The 24,983-nt window shown below is 42.3% G+C and overlaps 10 non-coding genes across 10 annotated transcripts; 5 read left to right on the top strand and 5 right to left on the bottom strand.

Moving 5' to 3' along the window:
- The first annotated feature begins 2,472 nt into the window (after window positions 1–2,472).
- TRNAQ-UUG (transfer RNA glutamine (anticodon UUG)) lies at window positions 2,473–2,544 on the top strand. Its single transcript has one exon. It is a non-coding gene; the product is annotated as a tRNA-Gln (tRNA).
- Window positions 2,545–5,456: 2,912 nt separating this feature from the next.
- TRNAT-AGU (transfer RNA threonine (anticodon AGU)) lies at window positions 5,457–5,530 on the bottom strand. Its single transcript has one exon. It is a non-coding gene; the product is annotated as a tRNA-Thr (tRNA).
- A 212-nt stretch (window positions 5,531–5,742) lies between these two features.
- On the bottom strand, window positions 5,743–5,824 carry TRNAS-UGA (transfer RNA serine (anticodon UGA)). The gene has a single exon. It is a non-coding gene; the product is annotated as a tRNA-Ser (tRNA).
- Window positions 5,825–7,208: 1,384 nt separating this feature from the next.
- TRNAT-AGU (transfer RNA threonine (anticodon AGU)) lies at window positions 7,209–7,282 on the bottom strand. The gene has a single exon. It is a non-coding gene; the product is annotated as a tRNA-Thr (tRNA).
- Window positions 7,283–11,767: 4,485 nt separating this feature from the next.
- Window positions 11,768–11,839, top strand: TRNAQ-CUG (transfer RNA glutamine (anticodon CUG)). The gene has a single exon. It is a non-coding gene; the product is annotated as a tRNA-Gln (tRNA).
- A 2,675-nt stretch (window positions 11,840–14,514) lies between these two features.
- TRNAS-UGA (transfer RNA serine (anticodon UGA)) lies at window positions 14,515–14,596 on the bottom strand. Its single transcript has one exon. It is a non-coding gene; the product is annotated as a tRNA-Ser (tRNA).
- A 2,086-nt stretch (window positions 14,597–16,682) lies between these two features.
- TRNAQ-CUG (transfer RNA glutamine (anticodon CUG)) lies at window positions 16,683–16,754 on the top strand. Its single transcript has one exon. It is a non-coding gene; the product is annotated as a tRNA-Gln (tRNA).
- Window positions 16,755–18,007: 1,253 nt separating this feature from the next.
- TRNAS-AGA (transfer RNA serine (anticodon AGA)) lies at window positions 18,008–18,089 on the bottom strand. Its single transcript has one exon. It is a non-coding gene; the product is annotated as a tRNA-Ser (tRNA).
- A 1,388-nt stretch (window positions 18,090–19,477) lies between these two features.
- TRNAS-UGA (transfer RNA serine (anticodon UGA)) lies at window positions 19,478–19,559 on the top strand. The gene has a single exon. It is a non-coding gene; the product is annotated as a tRNA-Ser (tRNA).
- A 3,844-nt stretch (window positions 19,560–23,403) lies between these two features.
- TRNAQ-UUG (transfer RNA glutamine (anticodon UUG)) lies at window positions 23,404–23,475 on the top strand. The gene has a single exon. It is a non-coding gene; the product is annotated as a tRNA-Gln (tRNA).
- The last annotated feature ends 1,508 nt before the right edge of the window (window positions 23,476–24,983 follow it).

The following is a 24,983-nucleotide window of genomic DNA, read 5'->3' as shown; positions in this document are numbered from 1 at the left end:
TGTCACAAGTAGGAGGACTGCGGTCTTCGTTTTTTTGGCCAAAAAATAGTGTTAATTAATATTGGGTTTGTTTTGTATTTCACTTTATCTCCTGCCTTTTTTTTTTTCTTTTTTACATTTCACGTGATTCTTTCATCACATGACTAAAGGATTTCTAATAAAGAACTGGGTAAAAGAAAAACACATGGGAAAAAAACACCAATATCAAGACACACTCAGTGTTTTTTCTGATGTTTTGTTTTTCTATGAGAGAAAAATATCCCCAGAGCTAACTGAATTTGGAAAACTGCCACTGGGCCTATAAATGTCACAAAAGGGGTAAAAAAAAAAAAACCTGAAAAAATATACCATGGGGGTCTGAGGTGTTTCATATTGACTCCCAGCTAGCAACTGACTGCTGGGTTTTTGATCCCAAAAAATGTGATACAGCGAGTATAATTTTTTTGGGGGGGCAAGTGTGTCTCTAGCCCTAAGGATGAAACCACCCCCCAAAAAATGTTTCTATATATATTTCACAATTGACTCCCAGATAACATCTGACCACCAAACATTTTTGGGTCCAAAAAAGGTGCCATGTGTTTATAGTTATTTTTTTTTCTTGCAGTTTTTGAACAAAACAAAAATCTTGTAATGGCTGGGAAGGAATATAAAGGCTATGTTAAAAAAATTTCAGACGGGCATTTTGGAGACAGTGGGCACCGGCGGAATATCCTGGCACTAGGACCACTCTGATATAAACCATCGTCTTAGACGACAATGCGTTTCTGGGCAGATTCTGTAGAAACAATTTCCGCAGTATGTTTCCCTGGCGAAAATTCCGCCGTGTGTGTTGTGCAGCAGAGTCCCATCGATAACAATGAAATTTATGACCGCATTATTACCTTTTGGGTGGACCCACAATGACCTCTTGACAAGAAAGGAAAGTCCAGCACTGCAGGTCCAAAGCAAGGAAGCCGTTTTATTGTATAAGAACACACGGACACCAAACGTGGATCACAAGTGACGCGTTTCGGCGAGCTCTATCGCCTTAGTCGTACAAAGGACCACAATGACCTCTTGTTACAATAGTTTTAACAGAAATCGGGAATGTATTATTTCATGCAGCCAGCAGGTGTCAGTGTCAGTCAGGGAATTTTTATGCTACTTGTAGATAGGGAGAATTTGTACTTACCTGTATGGTTACTTTCCAAGAGTCTGAAGGAAGCACAGAAGTGGGTTAATAGCTCCTTCCAATTCATCATAGGACCGCTTACCTGGCAAACAATTAAGAGAATTAACCAGTCCCAGGCCAGGCTTGGCTATAACAATCCAGCAGACCCCCATCCACTTTGTGCTATTGAATATTTCGTAGGGAGGGTTTGTATGTGCTGCCTTCAGACTCATGGAAAGTAAAATTACAGGTAAGTACCAATTTTCCCTTTCCATATTCGACTTCAGACAGCACAGAAGGGACCTGAAAAGCAACATAAAGGGGGTATACTTAATTGAATGCCACATTAAGCACTGCTGTGCCAGAGGCTGGACTCCAGTTTTAGTTGTTTAGAGAGTAGATTGAGCTCTGATGGAATCCGATGACTCTACTCCTGTGATCTTATAGTCATCCAGAATCGTAGACTTAAGCCATTCCACCAAGGTAGCTTTAGACACCTTTCTTCCCTTAATCACACCGGCAACTGAACAAACAGATTCTCTTCCACCCTGAACGTCTTGGTTCTATTGTGGTAACAGATTAGTGCTGTAGACCCTTCCAGATGGTGAAGAACTTGTCCTCCTCATCAGTGGATTCAGTAAAAACTTCAGCAAGTGAATTCCCTGATGATGTTGCCTCTCTCTAGAGGAGAGAGCTTGTATGTTATCCCAACTTGTTTAGGGGATAACATGTCTAGGATGATAGTTGATAAATATACAGGTTACATTATTAAATTATTCCTTTTTCATTTTTTTCTTCCTTAAAGGGGTATATGCTGCTAGACATCTTATCTTCTATCCAAAGGACAGGGAACAAGATGTCTGATCAGGGGGTCCTGATGCTGGGACCCCCGCGAGCTCCGCACAGCACTCGGCCTTCTGGACAAATGCTGGGTTCCTGTGACAGTGGTTGTGACATCACGCCCCGCCCCCTGCATGCGTGTCTATGGGAGGGGGCATGACGGTCATCACGCCCCCTCCCATAGACATGCATGGAGGGGGTAGTGGAGTGATGTCATGAGAGGGTGTGGATAGGGGGATAAGGAGTATAGTTGCGGGGTGCCCCTTTAACTAGGGTTGATGTTCTCCTATAGTTCCCATAATATTTTCTCATATTCTACACAGATGAGTAAAGATCCTCAGTGATGTCTGTAACTTAGGGAGGAACCGAAATATATAATTACATAGAGATTCACTGGGATTTTGCTGTGAATAATTTACTGTCATATAATCATCTATTGTCTAATCTCTGTATAATGACAAGTAAACCCCAACTGTGCAACAGGTTCCATGGTGTAATGGTTAGCACTCTGGACTTTGAATCCAGCGATCCGAGTTCAAATCTCGGTGGGACCTTAAATAGTTTTTATTTTTTGTTATAATCATCAGTAAGTATATATCTGGTTATTTTCTGATACACAAACCTTTAACTTTAGATATCGTAATCTTAACAAATCTCTATGGTTATGTCTCAAAGTAAAAATTTCAGAGTATCTTAATATTCAACATTTTATAAAGTTAGGGTGAGTAGTACTTAAAGGGGTACTCCAGTGGGTTTTTGAAATGCTAAAAACACATCTTTTTTTTTTTTTTTTTTTTTAATCAACTGGTGGAAAACAGATTTATAAATTACTTCTATTTAAAAATGTTAATCCTTCTAGCACTTATCAGCTGCTGGTATGATCCACAGGAAGCTCTTTCCTTTTTGAATTTCTTTTCTGTCTGACCACAGTGCTCTCTGCCGACATCTCTGTCCATGTCAGGAACTGTCCAGAGCAGGATAGGTTTGCTATTGGGATTTTCTCCTGCTCTGGACAGTTCCTAAAATGGACAGAGGTGTCAGCAGAGAGCACTGTGGTCAAACAGAATGGAAATTCAAAAAGAAAAGAACTTCCTGAAGGATCATACAGCTGCTGATAAGTACTTGAAGGATTAAGATTTTTTAATAAAAGTAATATACAAATATGTTTAACTTTCTGGCACCAGTAGATTTTAAAAAAAGTTTTCCAGCGGAGTACCCCTTTAACACTAAAAATATTTACTTAAAGAGGTACTCTGCTGGAAAACATTTATTTTTAATCAACTGGTGCCAGAAAGATAAACAGATTTGTAAATTACTTCTATTAAAAAAAATCTTAATTCTTCCAGTACTTATCAGCTTCTGTATACTACAGAGGAAGTTCTTTCCTTTTTGAATTTATTTTCTGTCTGACCACAGTGCTATCTGCCGACATCTCTGTCCATGTCAGGAACTGTCCAGAGCAGGATAGGTTTGCTATGGTGACTTTCTCCTGCTCTGGACAGTTCCTCACATGGACAGAGGTGTCAGCAGAGAGCAATGTGGTCAGTCAGAAAAGAAATTAAAAAATAAAAGAACTTGTGTGGAGGAAGAGTGATGCAATTGCCCATGGCAACCAATTAGAGTGCTTCTTTCATTTTTCAAAGGCCTCTTTAAAAATGAATGAAGCAATCTGATTGGTTGCCAAGGGCAACTGCATCACTCTTCCTCTGTACAGTTTTTGATAAATCTCCCCCCATGTTTCACAAAGGAGAACAAAACAGAAGAATGTTCCAAGGTCATTGCGCCAATGTCTACAGCGGGAAAAGGTGATGGGACCATAGCCGATTCAGGAGTAGGTCTGGCGTGAACTGGAAAAGAAAACGTAGCGCCATTATATTGCACAGTTGCCTTAGGTGCAGCTTCTTCTTGCAGACACGGAGCGGGCGATAGGACAGGTAGGTGCCCAGAGGAGGTATGGTTGTTGGAGTCAGACAGACTGGTCTAAGTATTTCTCACATAATCATCTCTAGTGTGAATGGTTCAAAAAAGAAAAAATATCCTGGAGGAAATCTTTTCAGCACCTTGATGAAAAAAGGCCATGAAAAATTATAGCAAAAGGGATCAAGCTCGGTTCTAGCAAAGTGTGCCTAATAAAGTGTCCAGAGAGTATATTAGGCTCCAGCCGTCCGGCCCCGTTGTGTTTGATTTGTTCTTGTTTGAACAGATATTTACTTAAAATGATATAGAAAAACCTGGAAGAGACTGTAAGAAAAGTACAAGGCACTGCTGAGATTCGAACTCAGGATCTCCTGTTTACTAGGCAGGCGCTTTAACCAACTAAGCCACAGATTGAGACACTTTTCCATGGATCATCAAGGAGGAAGGTTCCATGATGTAATTGTTTGCACACTGGACTCTATATAAAGAGTTCAAATCTCAGTTGAACTATATATTTTTTGTTGTTACATTGTTTTCTGCATTAATGTGTGAATATGGGAATATCCTGTACCTACAACAAATTAGAACTAATGATATTTACATAATAAAAATAAAACATTAATTCCCTGAGTAAGCCTAACAGTGAAACCACGTAGGGGTGATAGCTGTAAATAGTACATGTGGTACAGCACTTACTATATATTGTGTACAATATGGGTTTGATTATTTATTTATTTATCTATCTGTTACCTGTATGAATTATCATTATTTATTTATTTATCTATTTGTGACCTATTTGAATTACTATTTATTACTATTTATAAAACAGAAAGTTTTATAGCCATCCTCATAACAAAGATAATTAAGTTGTCCATGGTGTAATGGTTAGCACTCTGGACTCAGAATCCAGTGATCCAAGTTCAAATCTTGGTGGAACCTTCATTCTATTAGGATTATTGTATATTTTTTTTAATCTTATAAAATTATATCTTCCTCCCAAAACATTTACATGTTTATCTACTGGCCACTTTATTAGGTCACCCGTTTAAGTATTTGTTCACACAAATAGATAATCAAGCGATCAAATGGAAAAAACTCACTGCATTTAGGCATGTACATGTCGACAAGACAACGTGTTGAAGTTTAAACTGAGCATCAGAACGGGAAAAAGGGAGGGTAAAAAAAGTTTCACTCACACCAGTTGATTTGAAACATTTTTTACCTCCAGAATACCCCTTTAAGTGACTTTGAATGTGACATGGTTGGCGCTAGATGGATTTTCATGCACAACCATCTCTCGGGTTTACAGAGAATGGTCCAAGAAAGAAAAAATATCCAGTGTTTATAACATCTTGTAGGAAAAATGGCATGCGAAATTATAGCAAAAAAGGGATCCAGCCCTGTACTAGTAAAGTGTACTTAATAAAGTGTCCAGAAAGAGTATATTTGGCTCTATTTGTCCGGCCTTGTTTTGTTTTATTTGTTCTTGTTTGATCAGTTATTTACATATTATGATATAGAAAAGCCTAGAGACTGTAAGAGAAGGACAAGGCACTGCTGAGATTTGAACTTAGGATCTCCTGTTTACTAGACAGGCACTTTAACCAACTAAGCCACAGCACCACTCATGAACCTGATTTAAAAAAAAAAAAAAAAAAAAAAAAAAAAAAAAGCTGAAAAAAAAGCTGAAAAAAAAGAAGGTCTCTGAGAACAAGTTATGGGTAACCTTTCAGAATATGAAAAAAAAAATACAATTAAATATCAAATTATTAAATTAGAAAAAAAAACTGTCAGTATGAATGATAAAAAATACTAAAAGTAAAAAATAACAATTCCGCTGTGAACAGGATTTGAACCTGTGCGGGGAGACCCCATTGGATTTCAAGTCCAACGCCTTAACCACTCGGCCATCACAGCTTACACATTTCATTGATTTTACCATCTAGGGACAGTTCAGGTGCTGATCCTCCCCTGAGGGGCCGTAGGACTCTATTACACAGGATCAGATACATTATACACAACACAGTCCCAGCAAAGTTGTTTTGATTGTTATTACACATTTATATCTCCCTGAGTCACAATCTACACAACATTCAGATGGAAGAAGATATAACGGGGGCTCCAGAGTCATCTATACGGTATATTAGGAAATATTCATGGTTGAAAACCAGGAAGTGTGGGGGGCGTCAACCCTATAAGGGTATGTTCACACTGCGGAATTCCCGTATAATTCCACGAGTAGAATTCCACGCAGTGAACAGAACCATCAGTGTGAATGGGTCTATCCGCGAGATCCGTTCACATTGGCAGTGGTGAGATTCGAGCCTCCCGCCTCCACCACTCTGCCACAATACACATCCATATACAAAAAAATTGATGGGACAACACATAGAAAGCGTTTGGTGTCTGAACTGAGTGAATTTGACTGATGAGAGTACTTGGTGAAATATTAAAAATATCCAAAAAGAAGTTGCAAAAGGAGAAAAAAAATTAATGATAAATAAAAAGTACTATTCACCTCACAGATCCTCCATCCTATGGTGCCGAGTCCCTGGTGACCTCCACTTCCTGCTCCCAACCTCCGTACAGGAAATGCCCACACAGCAGGGACCGGCCTCAGCTAGTAGTTGGCTAAGAAGATGTTTCCTTATTCAAGATGTGGACCGGGAAGTGAAGATCAGTGTGGACCGAGCACTGTTGTATGGTAGCAGTGGAGATAGGTGAGGTGAAAAATGTTTTTATTTATTTTTAACCCAATTTTAACCTGAATGAAAATGTGTTTTACTGTGGTTTTAGTTGGTTAACGCGCCTGTCTAGTAAATAAGAGATCCTGAGTTTGAATCTCAGCAGTCTTGTCCTTTTCTTTATTCTAAAATCTGGACGGGACGTCCTTTGTCATTTCCTACAATCAGACTGACACCTTCATTCTCATCGGAGTAAAATAAACCTATTCCTCATCATACGTAGACATTAATTATATATTACAGAAAAAGAAAGAAAATAAAAATGGAGACTGCAAACAAAAAGGCTGACATAGTCAGCAAGATTCCAACCTGCACGGGGAGACCCCAATGGATATCTAGTCCATCGCCTTAACCACTCGGCCACAACTACAGATAGCAATAGTGTTGCCACAAGTTGACTGCAGTGTTTGGTTTTTTTTTGGCCAAAAATTATTGTGTCCAGAGAGTATATTAGGCTCCAGCCGTCCGGCCCCGTTGTGTTTGGTTTGTTCTTGTTTGAACAGATATTTACTTATAATGATATGGAAAAACCTGGAAGAGACTGTAAGAAAAGGACAAGGCACTGCTGAGATTCGAACTCAGGATCTCCTGTTTACTAGACAGGCGCTTTAACCAACTAAGCCACAGCGCCACATTTTGGGACATGTTTCCACCAATCATGATGGAGGAAGGTTCCACGATGTCATAGTTTGCAGACTGGGCTCTACATCCAGAGTTCAAATCTCAGTGGAACCTTAATTTTTTTTGTTGTTGTTACATTGTTTTCTGCATCAATATGTGAATATGGGAATATCCTGTTTCTACAACAAATTAGGACTAATGGTATTTACATAATAAAAATAAAACATTAATTCCCCTAGTAAGCCTAACAGTGAAACCACGTAGGGGTGATCCCTGTAAATAGTACATGTGGTACAGCACTTACTATATATTGTGTACAATATGGGTTTGATTATTTATTTATTTATTTATCTATCTGTTACCTATATGAATTATCATTATTACCTGTATCATTATTTATTTATTTTTCTATCTGTGACCTATATTTTTATTTATTTTTCTATCTGTGACCTATATTTTTATTTATTTATCTATCTGTGACCTATCTTTTTATTAATTTATCTATCTGTGACTTATATTATTTATTTCTTTATCTATCTGTGACCTATATGAATAATTATTAGAGAATGATCCCATTTATTTGCAGCTAGGGTTAGTCCAACTTCTGCCATTCATTTTTTTATATTATCTGAATTTTCAATAAAGTTTTTCTGATTATATCCTTATTTTTGTGTCCCTTGTGGTTTGATCGGTTCGGTGGTATGGGGTATGTGGTTATAGTGAATTTTCCCACTTGACCGTATTATGTTCAGTTTGTGATATTTCCCTTTCTTTGGATTACAGAAAAAAATTAAACAAAAAGTTACTATCATGCATGGTGCTGCACAATAGTCATGTGACATATCACCATTGGGGAAACTCTTTAACCTCATAAAGACCAGCAGAGCTAATTTCTTACAAAAACAACTCCAAATCAGTCTCCGGGTTGGGTGTGGTATTACAACTTGGCTCCAGTCACTTCAATGTAACTGATCTGGAGAACCACACCCAACCTGGAGACAGATGGGGAGTGTTTTTTTTTTATAAATCTGTTTTTTTATTCCTGAATACGCCCTTTAAGGACCAAGAGTGTAACTGTACACCCCGGTGCCTCTCCCACAGCTTGAACGGAGCACACTTTATACCAGGTGGGTCCTGGTTGCTATCAGCAGCCAGGACCCATGGTTAATGCCGGAAATTGCCGATTGGGCCGGTGTGATTTAAAGATCGAAGTAAGCTCTGAGAGATGATCGGGACATCCAGGGCGAAATTGAGGAGCCCTGTTCAGCTGAGTGGATGGTGGGAGAGCCCTTACCTGAATCCTTGCTGTTTGATGGGTGCTCCAATGCTCCAGGAAGCCTCAGCAGGCTAAAGCAGTGGAGCACCGATAACACTGATCAATGCTGAGCAAAAGCTCAGTATCGAACAGTGTATGCCATGGGTGTCAAGCATGCGTCCCACAATGAATCTATTTGCGAGCCGGACATCCCTGTGTCCCGAAAGATGTTTTCGGGACACAGGGATGCCCCCGTCAACTCTCAGTGGTCCCGCGTTAAGTTTTAAAATGCAGGGGCCGCTGAGAGATAGCGCACGCCGGGACATCGCTGATGTACCATGCGTGCACCCATAGCAACAGAGGTGCGGAACATGGAGGTGGAAGACACGCGCTTGCCAGCATGGTAAGTGACCTGCGGCACATCAGCTTCGGTGCTCAGACCACCGCTCCTCCGGTCCCGGGACATACTGCTATGGCCGGACCGGAGGAGTGGTGGTCAGAGCACTGAAGTGGGGCAGTACACAGGCATACAGCCTCCAGCCATACACTGTAAATGTTGAAGGCTATATGTCTGTGGGGGAACACACTGCACCTAATGTGGGGGAACTATACTGCACCTAATGTGGGGGAACTATACTGCACCTAATGTGGGGAACTCCAGTGAAAAAGTAAAGAAGCGGCACTCCAAAGTCAAATGAAGGCTGTGTTTATTCACCCATCATGTGCAGAGATGTGACGTTTCAGCCTCACAATGAGGCTTTTCTATACTGCCAACCTAATGTGGGAAACTATACTGCCAACCTAATGTGGGGAACTATACTGTCGAACTAATGTGGGGAACTATACTGCCAACCTAATGTGGGGAACTATACTGCCAACCTAATGTGGGGAACTATACTGCCAACCTAATGTGGGGGAACTAGACTGCCAACCTAATGTGGGGGAACTAGACTGCCAACCTAATGTGGGGGAACTAAACTGCCAGCCTAATGTGGGGGAACTATACTGCCAACCTAATATGGGGAAATATACTGCCAACCTAATGTGGGGCAACTATACTGCCAACCTAATGTGGGGAATGATGCTGCTAACCTAATGAGGGGGAACTATACTGCCAACCTAATGTGGGGGAACTATACTGCCAACCTAATGTGGGGGAACTATACTGCCAACCTAATGTGGGGAACTATACTACCAACCTAATGTGGGGGAACTATACTGCCAACCTAATGTGGGGAACTATACTGCCAACCTAATGTGGGGAACTACACTGCCAACCTAATGTGGGGAACTATACTGCCAACCTAATGTGGGGAACTATACTGCTAACCTAATGTGTGGGAACTATACTGCCAACCTAATGTGGGGAACTAGACTGCCAACCTAATGTGGGGGAACTATACAGCCAACCTAATGTGGGGGAACTATACTTCCAACCAAATGGGGGGAACTATGCTGCCAACCTATTGTGGGAGAACTATACTGCACCTAATGTTGGGGAACCATACTGCCAACCTAATGTGGGGAACTATACTGCCAAGCTAATGTGGGGGAACTATACTGCACCTAATGTGGGGGCCTCGTATTGATGTTCGTTCACGTCACGCTCCCAGAATTCAAGGGGCAGCGTTACTATGTCCTTTTTTGGATGCGGCCCACATAAACTTAAACCTTGTTTTTTTGGCCCATGTTAGCCTTTGAGTTTGACATGCTTAGTGTATGCAATCCCAAGAATATATGATTTAGCCACCTATGGGGACAAAAAAATAAATAAAATAAAAAAAAAAACGTGAAAAAAACATGCTCTCAGGAGCTTACACCATCCCCCCATCCCCCTACTTGACATTGTCTGAACATTGCGACTAATTCAGGCTATAAGAAGAAGACATGGATTGTTTTGCTAAACTCAACATGGAGAAAATGGAATTCCTTACCTTTCCCCCATTCCGCCCCACCCCCCACCCAATCTATCAATCACAGTCAATGGTGCCCCTTTTTCTCCCAAGTCCCACATGTCCGCTGCCTTGGGGACACCTTTGACCCTGCACTGTCTTTTAAACCACACATCCAGATCCTCCCCATCTCCTGCCACTTTCTTCTTAAAAGCATTTCTCACATGTGCTCATTCCTCCTCAATTTGACTCAACTAAACTCCTTGCACATGTCCTCATCTTCTCCTGTATGGACTAGTACAACATTCTGCTCTGTGGCCTCTATCAAGCCCTCTTGCCCCCCTCCAATCCATCCTCAACTCTTCTGCCTGACTTATCCACCAATCCCCTCGCTCCTCCTCTGCCGCTCCCCTCGGCCAATCAATTCACTGGCTTTACCCGTTGCCCAATGAATTTACCTTAAACTGTTCCCCATGACATACAAGGCCATCCACAACCTGTATCCCCCTCCCCATGCATCTCTGACCTGATCTCCCCATACGGTCCCTTACATAAACCCTGTGATCCTCTCACAACCTCCACCTGTGCTCTCCCCTCATCCGCACCTTACACAACCATCTCCAAGAGTTCTCCCGAGCTTCCCCCATAGACCGAAACTCAATCCCCCGCCACATCCGGCTCTCACCCACCCTCAAGACCTTCAAAAGAAACCTGAAGACCCATCTCTACAAGAAAGCCTATGACCTATAATAACCCTACTGCCACCACACTACAAATGGCTACTTCCCTGACCTCTCATAGACGACCAGATGTCCCCATCACCCACTGTTTCCCTCCTCTTGTAGATTGTAAGTCCTTACAGACAGGTCCCTCTCTCTTCTCTATCACATTTATTGTACTTGTGTTTGTGTTATGTATTTAAAACTTATCATATGTACAGTGTCCTGGAACCAAGGGAGCTACAAAAATAAATAATAATAATAATAAAATGGTGAAGGAGTCAAACTCATCCTTCATCCTTATCACCATCATACACATATGAATATTTTCCTATATATTGTAGCACTTACATATTTCCACATTGATATTGTTATGTGTACAGTCACTATGTTATTACTTGTTATATTTCCATGTGGTTACAGATTTCATGACTTATAGACACCTTATTGATGTTCTTGGTGTTGCTGATATTGAGTGTAATGTAATGTGTCTCTATATATTTTTAGGGGTCGTCTATGATCACCAAGTAAACAATATGTATGAACATAAACCTAAACCTTTTGAAGTTGTATCAGCTCTTCCCTCTCTGTCCAGCCTAGAGATCCCCGAAGAGTCATTTGCTTCATGAGGTTCCATGGTGTAATGGTTAGCACTCTGGACTCTGAATCCAGCGATCCGAGTTCAAATCTCGGTGGGACCTTCTTTTATCATTATTTAGATTTTTTTTGTAATCTTATAAAATTATATCTTCCTCCCAAAACATTTACAGGTTTATCTACAGGTCACTTTATTAGGTCACCTGTTTAATTCTTTCTTCACACAAATAGATAATCAACCGATCAAATGGAAGAAACTCACTGCATTTAGTCATGTACATGTGGACAGGACAACTTTTTGAAGTTTAAACTGAGCATCATAACGGGAAAAAGGGAGATTTAAAGTTGTACTTCAAAGGTAAAAAAAAGTTTCCAATTTTTTAAAAATATAATTTAAAGTAAATTACAAATCTGTATTACTTTCTCGCACCAGTTGATTTGAAATTTTTTTTCTTCCTGAATACCCCTTTAAGTGACTTTGAATGTGACATGGTTGGCGTTAGATGGATTTTCATGCACAACCATCTCTCGGGTTTACAGAGAATGGTCCAAAAAAAGAAAAAAAATCCAGTGAGGAATGTTTTTAACACCTTGTAGGAAAAATGCCATGCAAAATTATAGCAAAAAAGGGATCCAGCCCTGTACTAGTAAAGTGTACCTAATAAAGTGTCCAGAAAGAGTATATTTGGTTGTAGCTGTCCGGCCTCGTTTTGTTTGATTTGTTCTTGTTTGAACAGATATTTACATAAGGGGGGACATTTATCAAAGCATTTAGTAGGGTTTTTTTTGCTTAAAATTGTCGCAAAAAAGTCGCACGTGCGACTACGCTCTTTTTTCTGCGACTTTTTGCATGTTCAGTGTCCTAAGAAAAAAATAAAAATCTTGCTTACCAAAGCAAAAAGTGATTTTTGACTTGCAGTGGTCAGAGATTTATCAAGTGCGAAAGTCGCATCTCATTAAAAAACCTACTAAATTTACTCCAGCTCAGACATGGAGCAGAAAAAGACACTACCAAAGCAAAAAAAGAAAAATTGCTTAAGTGAATGAAATTTATCAACAGGCTGAAACCAGTTTATAAATAAGTCACACATAAGCAAAAAATTAGTAAGAAAAATATAACTAAAAGAGGAATACATAAACAAACATAGATAAATGTCCCCCATTATGATATAGAAAAACCTTGCAGAGACTGGAAGAATAGGACAAGACACTGCTGAGATTCGAACTCAGGATCTCCTGTTTACTAGATGGGCGCATTAACCAACTAAGCCACAGCGCCACTTAGAACCCTAACAGAAAGCAGAAAAAAAAATAAGGTCTACGAGAACAAGTTATGGGTAACCTTTCAGAATAAGAAGGATACAATTGGTGCACAAGCAAACTGGGTGTGGAGGAAAGTTAAACGTGTTTTAAACTTTATAGGAAGTGTGAAATTTACTCCACTGTGGGAAAATAATAATTTGAATGAAATAAGTAAAATTGAGCATTATGGTTTATGGTTAAGAAAGGGGATAGTATATGTTGAGCAAATGTTCAGTGAAGGGAAATTAAAAACATTTGAAGATCTGCAGAGGGAGTTTGGGTTAGATGATAAATATAAATTTGGTTTCCTCCAACTAGAACATGTTGTAAAGTATACTAAGGATACAAGGGCTCTTAGTATCCAGCACCATCCCTTGATTGAATTGGTGGATGGGGGTAGGAAATTGGGGCTGTCTGCAGTATATAAAATTCTTCGATTAGAGAAACTAGAGGGGATGAAAGTTAAAAGTAAAGGAGAGAGGGCAAAAGAAGGAGTGCTGTCGGATGAGACCACTTGGAAGGGAATGATTGCGAGTGTGGTCCAGATGTCGGAAAATGAAAAATTTCGAACCTCTTAGTTTATGCTATTGCATAGACTATATTATACCCCTAAAGATCTATGCAAATGGAAAATTCGTGCCCATGCGGACTGCCCAAAATGTGGAAGGGCCAAAGTGAATCTGCTTCATATGCTGTGGGAGTGCCCATATATAAATGATTTTTGGTTTGAAATTAAAGAACAGATTAAAAGAAAAATAGGTGTTAGTTTGGAGTGGAAACCAGGAGTTTTCCTGTTTGGTCTAATCCCTAACCTACCTGTGGCCAAAAAGAAGTTGATCTTGAATGCATGGAGTACAGGGAGGTTGATTATAATGAGGAAATGCATTTCTAACAAAAACCCGAGTAGTCTAGAATGGAAACTAGAGTTGCAAAGGGTTAAAGGTTTTGAAAAGGTTAAAAGCAAAAAGTCAGAATTTTTTTTTTTGATATATGGAAGAAAAAGTGGAGACTATGGTACACTGATAATTAGGATGATTCCGGAATTTTCAGAGAGAGGTGCGGATAAGACGAGATACATATATATATATATATATATATATATTTCCCCTGCCATTGTGGGTGAAGGGTGGGGTGGGTTATAATAGGACCTAATAAATGCATATGTATTTGTAACTTGTTGTATTGTATTTGTAAGAACTTGTATTTTTTTTCTGTAAGCTTTGAATAAAAAATAATGCTAATAAAAAAAAACAGGCACTTTAACCAACTAAGCCACAGCGCCACTTAGAAACCTAATAGAAAGCAGAAAAAAAAGAAGGTCTAGGAGAACAAGTTATGGGTAACCTTTCAGAATATGAAAAAAAAATCCAATTAAATATCAAATTATTAATTATTAAATTAGAAAAAAAGATTGTTATTATGAATGATAAAAAATGTCCCAATCATTTTAATACTAAAAGTAAAAAAATAATAATTCCGCTGTGAACAGGATTTGAACCTGTGCGGGGAATCCCCATTGGATTTCAAGTCCAACGCCTTAACCACTCGGCCATCACAGCTTACACATTTCATTCATCTTATCATCTAGGGACAGTTCAGGTGCTGATCCTCCCCTGAGGGGCCGTAGGACTCTATTACACAGGATTAGATACATTATACACAACACAGTCCCAGCAAAGTTGATCTCATTGTTATTACACATTTATATCTCCCTGAGTCACAATCTACACAACATTCAGATGGATGAAGATATAACGGTGGCTCCAGAGTCATCTCTACGGTATAGTAGTAAATATTCATGGTTGAAAACCATGAAGTGTGGGGGGCATCAACTCTATAAGGGTACATTCACACTGCGAAATCCTCAACTCCTCAATTCCATCCTCAACTCTTCTGCCTGCCTTATCCACCAATCCCCTCGCTCCTCCTCTTTCGCTCCCCTCGGCCAATCAATTCACTAGCTTTACCCGTTGGCCAATGAACTTACCTTAAACTGTTCCCCATGACATACAAGGATGTCCACAACCTGTATCCCCCCCATACATCTCTGACCTGATCTCCCCATACGGTCCCTCACATAAACCCTGTGATCCTCTCACAACCTCCACCTGTGCTCTCCCCTCATCCGCACCTTACACAACCATCTCCAAGACTTCTCCCGAGCTTCCCCCATATATCAAAACACAATCCCCCGGCACATCTGGCTCTCACCCACCATCAAGACCTTCAAAAGAAACCTGAAGACCCATCTCTACAAGAAAGCCTACGACCTGTAATAACCCTACTACCACCACACTATGAATGGCTACTTCCCTGACCTCTCATAGATGACCAGATTTCCCCATCCCCCACTGTTTCCCTCCTCTTGTAGATTGTAAGTCCTTGTGAATCCTTATCACCATCGTACACATATGAACATTTTCTATATACTGTAGCACTTACATATTTCCACATTGATATTGTTATGTGTACAGTCACTATGTTATTACTTGTTATATTTCCATGAGGTTACAGATTTCATAATTTATTGACACCTTATTGATGTTCTTGGTGTTGCTGATATTGGTAGTAATGTAATGTGTCTCTATATATTTTTAGGGGTCGTCTATGATCACCAAGTAAACAATGTGTATGAACATAAACCTAAACATAATGTGAATTCAGATAGAAGAAACAGACATGGGGCACATCTACAATCTTGCACAATGATCTGATTGCTTCTCAGCATAATTTCAAAAACTAACAGGTTGTTAGTATATACGTTTTGATCAAAAAGTACAAAGCCGACTCGCCACGTCAAGGCCACCTATTTAGAGTGGGTCCCTTACGTCCCTAGCATAAAATGGCGTAGCACTGGGCGGCGACCACCACCACCGCGACACCAGTACCCACAGGGGAAATGACCCACTGGCAGAGCGGCCCCAATGCCACTCAAACCAGTCCATGGGTCGCACCTCCCCGCAGACATGGCGCCACGGCAGCAACAGACGCCGCACAGCACCACACCAGTTTTCTACCTGAATTCACATTGTGTTTTCTATCCCCTCTTTTTTTTCTTCTTTTGTTTGAACATGTCGTTTGCACTCTTCCCCACCCCCTCAGCCCAACTCTATATAAGTAGTAGTTAACTACACATGGACCTTTTCTTTCCTGGCAGCCTCCCAGTTTGATTGGGAGACCATGGTAAGTGAGCTATTACACCTTGTTCACACTGGTGTGGTGCTGTGCAGCATCCTTTGCTGCCGTGGCGCCGTGTCTGCGGGGAGGTGCGACCCATGGACTGGTTTGAGTGGCATTGGGGCCGCTCTGCCAGTGGGTCGTTCCCCCTGTGGGCACTGGTGTCGCGGCGGTGGTGGTCGCCGCCCAGTGCTACGCCATTTTATGCTAGGGACGTTAGGGACCCACTCTAAATAGGTGGCCTTGACGTGGCGAGTGGGCTTTGAACTTTTTGATCAAAACGTATATACTAACAACCTGTTAGTTTTTGAAATTATGCTGAGAAGCAATCAGATCATTGTGCAAGATTGTACATGTGCACCATGTCTGTCTTCTACCTGAATTCATAAACCTAAACATATTGAAGGTGTATCAGCTCTTCCCCCTCTGTCCTCACTTGAGATCCCATAAGAGTTATCAGATTTATAAGGTTCCATGGTGTAATGGTTAGCACTCTGGACTCTGAATCCAGCAATCCGAGTTCAAATCTCGGTGGGACCTTAACTCTTATTATTTTTTTTAATCAAACACAATGTGATAGTAAATATATGACTTCAAAACTCAATTTTTAAAAACACACAATGATAAATGTCCTTTAATATCTATAACTGGTGGACACCTTCAGACATTTTAGGGAGGGGGGGGGGGGGGGGGAGGGTAAATTAAGTAAATAAAAAATTTAGAAAACAACACTGGAAGTGGTGGAAGTCAAACCCACCCCTCCAGAGAAACTGGACCCTAAATCCAGGGCCTGAGACCACTCCACATACAGAAACATTGATGGGACAACCCATAGAAAGAGTTTGGTGTCTGAACCTAGTGAATTTGACTGATGAGAGTACTTGGTGTAATATTAACAATTTCCAAAGTGGCAAAACAAAAAAAGAAAATGAATTAAAAAAAAAGTACTATTCACCTCACAGATCCTCCATCCTATGGTGCTGAGTCCCTGGTGACCTCCACTTCCTGCTCCCAACCTCCGTACAGGAAATGCCCACACAGCAGGGCCCGGCCTCAGATAGTAGTTGGCTAAGAAGATGTTTCCTTTTTCAAGATGTGGACCGGGAAGTGAAGATCAGTGTGGACCGGGCACTGTTGTATGGCAGCAGTAGAGATAGGTGAGGTGAAAAATGTTTTTATTTTTTTTACCCAATTTTAACCTGAATGAAAATGTGTTTTGCTGTGGCTTTAGTTGGTTAAAGTCCCTGTCTAGTAAACAGGAGATCCTGAGTTTGAATCTCAACAGTCTTGTCCTTTTCTTTATACTAAAATCTGGACGGGACGTCCTTTGTCATTTCATACAATCAGACCGGCACCTTCATTCTCATCGGAGTAAAATAAACCTATTCCTCATCATACATTAAAGGGGTATTCCAGGCCCAAACTTTTTTTTATATATCAACTTGTTCCGGAAAGTTAAACAGATTTGTAAATTACTTCTATTAAAAAATCTTAATCCTTCCAATAGTTATTAGCTTCTGAAGTTGAGTTGCTATTTCTGTCTAACTGCTTTCTGTTGACTCACGTCCCGGGAGCTGTGCAGCATGTGACATCATCATTGAGCAGTTAGACAGAAAAGTTCAGAAGCTAATTACTATTGGAAGAATTAAGATTTTTAATAGAAGTATTTTACAAATCTGTTTAACTTTCCGGAGCCAGTTGATATATATAAAAAAGTTTTTGCCTGGAATACCCCTTTAATTATATATTATAGAAAAAGAAAAAAAATGGAGACTGCAAACAAAAAGGGCTGACGTAGTCGGCAGGATTCGAACCTGCGCGGGGAAACCCCAATGGATTTCTAGTCCATCGCCTTAACCACTCGGCCACGACTACAGATTGAAACATTGATCAGAATGTTGTCACAAGTAGGAGGACTGCAGTTGTTGTTTTTTTGCCCAAAAAATAGTGTTAATTAATATTGGGGTTTTTTTGTGTTTCACTTTATCTCCTGCCTTTTTTTTTTTACATTTCACGTGATTCTTTCATCACGTGACTAAAGGATTTCTAATAAAGAACTGGGTAAAAGAAAAACACCGGGGAAAAAAAAACACCACTATCAAAACAAACTCAGTGTTTTTTCTGATGTTTTGTTTTTCTATGAGAGAAAAATATCCCCAGAGCTAACTGAATTTGGAAAACTACCACTGAGCCTATAAATGCCACAAAAGAGGTAAAAAAAAAAATCTTAAAAAAATATACCATGGATGTCTGTGGTGTTTCATATTGACTCCCAGCTAGCAACTGACTGCTGGGTTTTAGGTCCCAAAAAATGTGATACAGCGAGTATAATTTTTGGGGGGGGGCAAGTGTGTCTCTAGCCCTAAGGGTGAAACCACCACCCAAAAATTTGTTCTCTATATTTCTCAATTGACTCCCAGATAACATCTGACCACCAAACATTTTTGGGTCCAAAAAGGGTGCCATGTGTTTACAGTTATTTATTTATTTATTTTTATTTTTTATTTCTTGCAGTTTTTGAACAAAACAAAAATCTTGTTATGGCCAGGGAAGGCATATAAAGGCTATGTTAACATGGCAAAAAAATTTCAGACGGGCATTTCGGAGACAGTGGGCACCGGCGGAATATCCTGGCACTACGACCGCTCTCAAATGCACCATTGTCTTAGACAGACATCGTCTTGGGCAGATTCGGCAAAAATAATTTCCGCAGCATGTTTCCCTGGAGAAAATTCCGCCGTGTGTGTTGTGCAGCAGAGTCCCATCTATAACAATTCAATTTCTGACCGCATTATTACGTTTTGGGTGGTGATTTTTTTTGAAACATTAATTAGAAGACCCACAATGACCTCTTGTTACAATAGTTTTAACATAAATGAGGAATGTATTACTCCATGCAGCCAGCAGGTGTCAGTGTCAATCAGGGAATATTTATCCTACTTGTAGATAGGGAAAATTTGTACTTACTGGTAATGCTACTTTCCAAGTTTCTGAAGGCAGCACAGAAGTAGAGGTGGAGCGCATTTAAGAATTCTCTTTCGGCTGAAAGACGAGCCCCCGTTATATCCTCATCCATCTGAATGTTGTGTAGATTGTGACTCGGGGAGATATAAATGTGTAATAACAATGAGATGAACTTTGCTGGGACTGTGTTGTGTATAATGTATCTGATCCTGTGTAATAGAGTCCTACGGCCCCTCAGGGGTGGATCAGCGCCTTAACTATCCCTAGAAGACACCTGGTAAAAACATTGCTCAGTGTAAGCTGTGATGGCCGAGTGGTTAAGGCGTTGGACTTGAAATCCAATGGGGTCTCCCCGCACAGGTTCAAATCCTGTTCACAGCGGCTCCTTTTTCATTTTAGTATTAAACTGATTTTTACTGTTTATTATAATCCCAAAATTTTTTTTCATTTTTAATATTGAAGGTGATAGAACAATTGGTATATTTTCAGATTATGAAAGGTTACCTCGGCCTTGTTCCCTTAGACTGTCCCCGGAACAGAGTGTCCACTGTTCCACATCCACCAGGAAAAACACATTCATTACTATTGAATTCATCCACTTTAAAGGGGTACTCTGCTGCTAGACATGTTACAACCTATCCAAAGTATATGGGATAATATGTCTGATCGCAGGGGTCCAGCCACTGGGGACCCTTGTGATCTCTGCCGCGGCACTCCAGTCATCCGGTGCACATAGCAAGCTCTGCTGCATGCCAGATGACTGGCAAACATGGCCGCCACACCCCCATTCATGTCTATGGGAGGAGGCGTGAGGTGTGTACTAGCTGTCACGCCCCCTCCCATAGACATGAATCGAGGGGGCATGACTTGATATCCCCATCATGGAAGTCCCAGGCTTTCGTGACCATAGGGCCAGCCCGGATATCGTGATTACACACGTTATCCCCTATCCTATGGATAGGGTATAACATTTTTAGTTGCGGAGTACCCCTGTAACTAATAACAGGATGATAGTTGATGAATATACAGGTTCCATTATTAAATAATTTCATCTTTTTCTTCCTTAAAGGAGTATCTGCTGCCAAACATCTTATCTTCTATCCAAAGGACAGGGAACAAGATATCTGATCGGGGGTCCCAATCAGGGCTGCCATCATTAATTTCGGGGCCCCTCACACAGCTCAATGCCTGGGCACTCCCTAAAAAATAAATCATCCCCTATCCAAGGATAGGGGATAAGTTATAGATAACAGGGGGTCCGAGCATTGGGCCCCCCACTATCTCCTGCACGGCTGGGAGGGGGGGCATACCATACCCTGCACGGAGCGCCGGCCGACATGCCCCTCCGTGTACCCCATAGAGATACATGGAGGGGGGTGCCGGCCGCTGCTTCCTGCGGGTTACAAACGTCAGCTTCCAGCAAACTGCCTGTGCCCCGCAAAGGGGGCCCTAGCACTTGCACCCTCCTGCGATCGATAACTTATCCCATATCCTTGGAAAAGTTATTTTTCACCAGACTATTCCTTTAACAGAGGGTCCTACCCAAACTATATGGAAGCAACAGAGGGGCCTACCTAAACTATATAGGGGGCTCCATATAGTTTGGGTAGGCCCCTCTGTTAACAGTTGCCCCCATAGGTGTAGCTAGAAACTACAGGGTTTCCACACACAGTTTCCACTAAATATAATATTACCACACACTGTACCCACTAAATATAATACTGCAACACACTGCACCCTGAATGTAATGCTGCCCCACACTGTATCCACTGAATATAATACTGACACACTGTATCCACTGAATATAATACTACCCCACACTGTATCCACTGAATATAATACTACTATATACTGTACCCACTAAATATAATCATGCCACACACTGTACCCTGAATATAATGCTGCCACACATGCATACACATCATATATACATATACACCCCCTCTTATCCTCTGTGTCCTCATCACTCCTCATCAGCCCCATAACCCCCCCCCCCAAACCTCTCCTCATCAATACTATAACCAGGGAGGTTATGGGGGGTGATGAGGAGAGGTGCTGGGGGCACCTCTCCTCATCACCCTCCATAACCCCCCTGCACCTCTCATCACCCCCCTGCACCTCTCATCATCACCCTCCATAACCCCCCTGCACCTCTCATCACCCCCTGCACCTCTCCTCATCACCCTCCATAACCCCCCTGCACCTCTTATCACCCCCATAACCCCCCTGCACCTCTCATCACCCCCTGAACCTCTCCTCATCACCCCCATACCACCCTGCACCTCTCCTCATCACCCCCATAACCCCCTGCACCTTTCATCACCCCCATAACCCCCCTGCACCTCTAATCACCCCCATAACCCCCCTGCACCTCTCATCACCCCCTGCACCTCTCCTCATCACCCCCATACCCCCCTACACCTCTCCTCATCACCCCCATAACCCCCCTGCACATCTCATCACCCCTATATCCCCCCTGCATCTCTCCTCATCACCCCTATAACCACCCTGCACCTCTTATCACCCCCATAACCCCCTTACACCTCTTATCACCCCCCCCCCCCCACGGCTCCTCTCATCACCCCCCAAAACCTCTTATCATCCCCATAACCCCCCTGCACCTCTCATCACCCCAAACCCCCCATGGCACCTTTCATCGCCCCCCCCCCCCCAGCACCTCTCATCATCCCCATAACCCCCTGAACCTCTTATCACCCCCATAACCCCCTTGCACCTCTTATCACCCCCTTAACACCCCTGCCCCTCTTATGACCCCCATAACACCCCTGCACCTCTTATCACCCCCATAACACCCCTGCACCTCTTATGACCCCCATAACTCCCCTGCACCTCTTATGACCCCCATAACACCCCTGCACCTCTTATGACCCCCATAACCCCCTACACCTCTTATTCCCCCCCCATAACACCCCACCTGCATCTCTTATCACCCCCATAACCCCCCCTGCATCTCGTATCACCCCCATAACCCCCTTGCATCTCTTATCACCCCCATAACCCCCCTGCACCTCTCATCACCCCCATAACCCCCCTGCACCTCTAATCACCCCCATAACCCCCCCTGCACCTCTTATGACCCCCATAACACCCTTGCACCTCTTATGACCCCCATAACACCCCCTGCACCTCTTATGACCCCCCATAACACCACCCCCCGCACCTCTTATCACCCTTGCACCTCTTATGACCCCCATAACACCCCCCGCACCTCTTATCACCCTTGCACCTCTTAAGACCACCATAACACCCCTCCCCTGCACCTCTCATCACCCTTGTAGTCCCCTAACCACCATACGCCCCCCTCCACGCCCCAGGGCCCCCCGCACCAGTTTACCTACCCTGCCGGGGATCGAATGCAACGGTTTGAGGCTGCTGCTCCTAGTCCTGTCACTGATGCTGGAGATCGCGTGGGGACGTAGGCAGGGATAGGTCAGATGTCTGAAGTAGACATCACGTGCATGCCTGCGCGGCGCACGTGAAGTCTCTACTCCAATCAGCCCCTGACTTGTCCGACCCCTGACCTGTTTCTTAAGGGGCCCACGCCCTACAAAAAGGTAATTTTAATAGAAATGTGCAGGCCCCCCCGGACTATGAGGCCTGGTCATAGTCTTGGGGGGCACCCAGCGGTCAGTGAGTGACAGTTGCAGTCACTCACTGACAGGCCAATTTAAAAAAAAAAGGTCCAGGGACGTCCGGGCCCCCCCTGAAGCTCTGGGCCCCATACAGGTGTATGACTTGTATCCCTCTGATGGTGGCCCTGGTCCTGATGCTGGGACCCCCATGATCTCCGCACAGCACTCGGCCTTCTGGACAAATGCTGGGTTCCTGTGACAGTGATTGTGACATCACGCCCTGCCCCCTCCATGCGTGGCTATGGGAGGGGGCATGACTGTCATCACGCCCCCTCCCATAGACATGCATGGAGGTGGTAGTGGCATGATGTCATGAGAGGGCAGGGATAGGAGGATAAGGCGTCGGGGTGGCCCTTTAACTAGGGTTGATGTTCTCCTATAGTTCCCATAATATTTCCTCATATGCTACACAGATGAGTAAAGATCCTCAGTGATGTCTGTAACTTAGGGAGGATCCAAAATATATAATTACATAGAGATTCACTGGGATTTTTCTGTGAATAATTTACTGTCATATAATCATCTATTGTCCCATCTCTGTATAATGACAGGTAAACCACAACTGTGCAACTGGTTCCATGGTGTAATGGTTAGCACTCTGGACTTTGAATCCAGCGATCCGAGTTCAAATCTCGGTGGGACCTTGCGTTTTTTTAGTTATTATTATCAGTAAGTTCATTACTATTGTATACATCCCCTTTAAAGTGGTACTCTGCTGCTAGACATGTTATCCCCTATCCAAAGTATAGGGGATAATATGTCTGATCTCAGGGGTCCGGCTGCTGGGCACCCCAGTCATCCAGTGCACATAGCAAGCTCTGCTGCATGCCAGATGACTGGCAAACACGTCCGCCACACCCCCTCCATTCTTGTCTATGGGAGGAGGCGTGAGGTGTGTACTAGCTGTCACGCCGCCTCTCATAGACATGAATGGAGGGGGCATGACTTGACATTCCCATCATGGAAGCCCCAGGCTTTCGTGACCGTAGTGCCAGCCCGGAGATCGCGATTACACATGTTATCCCCTATCCTTTGGGCAGGGGATAACATGTCTAGGGGGCGGAGTACCCCTGTAACTAATAACAGGATGATAGTTGATGAATATACAGGTTCTATTATTTAATTATTCCTTTTTCATTTTTTTCTTCCTTAAAGGAGTATCTGCTGCTAGACGTTTTATCTTCTATCTAAAGGATAGGGAACAAGATGTCTGATCGGGGGTCCTGATGCTGGGACCCCCGAGATCTCCACACAGCACTCGGCCTTCTGGACAAATGCTGGGTTTCTATGACAGTGGTTGTGACATCACACCCCGCCCCCTCCATGCGTGTCTATGGGAAGGGGCATGACTGTCATCACGCCCCCTCCCATAGTGGCATGATGTAGTGGCATGATGTCATGTCGTGGATAGGGGGATAAGCTGCAGGGTGCCCCTTTAACTAGGCTTGATGTTCTCCTATAGTTCCCATAAGATTTCCTCATATTCTACACAGATGAGTAAAGATCCTCAGTGATGTCTGTAACTTAGGGAGGAACCGAAATATATAATTACATAGAGATTCACTGGGATTTTGCGGTGAATAATTTACTGTCATATAATTATCTCTTGTCCCATCTCTGTATAATGACAGGTAAACCACAACTGTGCAACAGGACCATAAATATATATATTTTAGTTATTATCATCAGTAAGTATATATCTGGTTATTTTCTGATACACAAACTTTTAACTTTAGATATCGTAATCTTAACAAATCACTATAGTTATGTCTCAAAGTAAAAATTTCAAAGTATCTTAATATTCAACATTTTATAAAGTTAGGGTGAGTAGTACTTAAAGGGGTACTCCAGTGGAAAACATTTTCTTTTAAATAAACTGGTGCCAGAAAGTTACACAGATTTGTAAATTACTTCTACTTAAAAATCTTAATCCTTTCACTACTTATCAGCTGCTGTATGCTCCACAGGAAGTTCTTTTCTTTTTGGATTTCTTTTCTGTCTGACCACAGTGCTCTCTGCTGACACCTCTGCCCATTTCAGGAACTGTCCAGAGTAGGAGCAAATCCCCATAACACATCACTCCTGCTCTGGGGGGCATTCACCATTGTGTTTTGAGCTGTTTTTGTGTGTAGATTTGTCACACATTTGCACC

This window comes from Hyla sarda, chromosome 4 (assembly GCF_029499605.1).
Source record: "Hyla sarda isolate aHylSar1 chromosome 4, aHylSar1.hap1, whole genome shotgun sequence".
Lineage (NCBI taxonomy): Eukaryota > Metazoa > Chordata > Amphibia > Anura > Hylidae > Hyla > Hyla sarda.
This window is presented reverse-complemented; position numbering and strand designations above follow the sequence as displayed.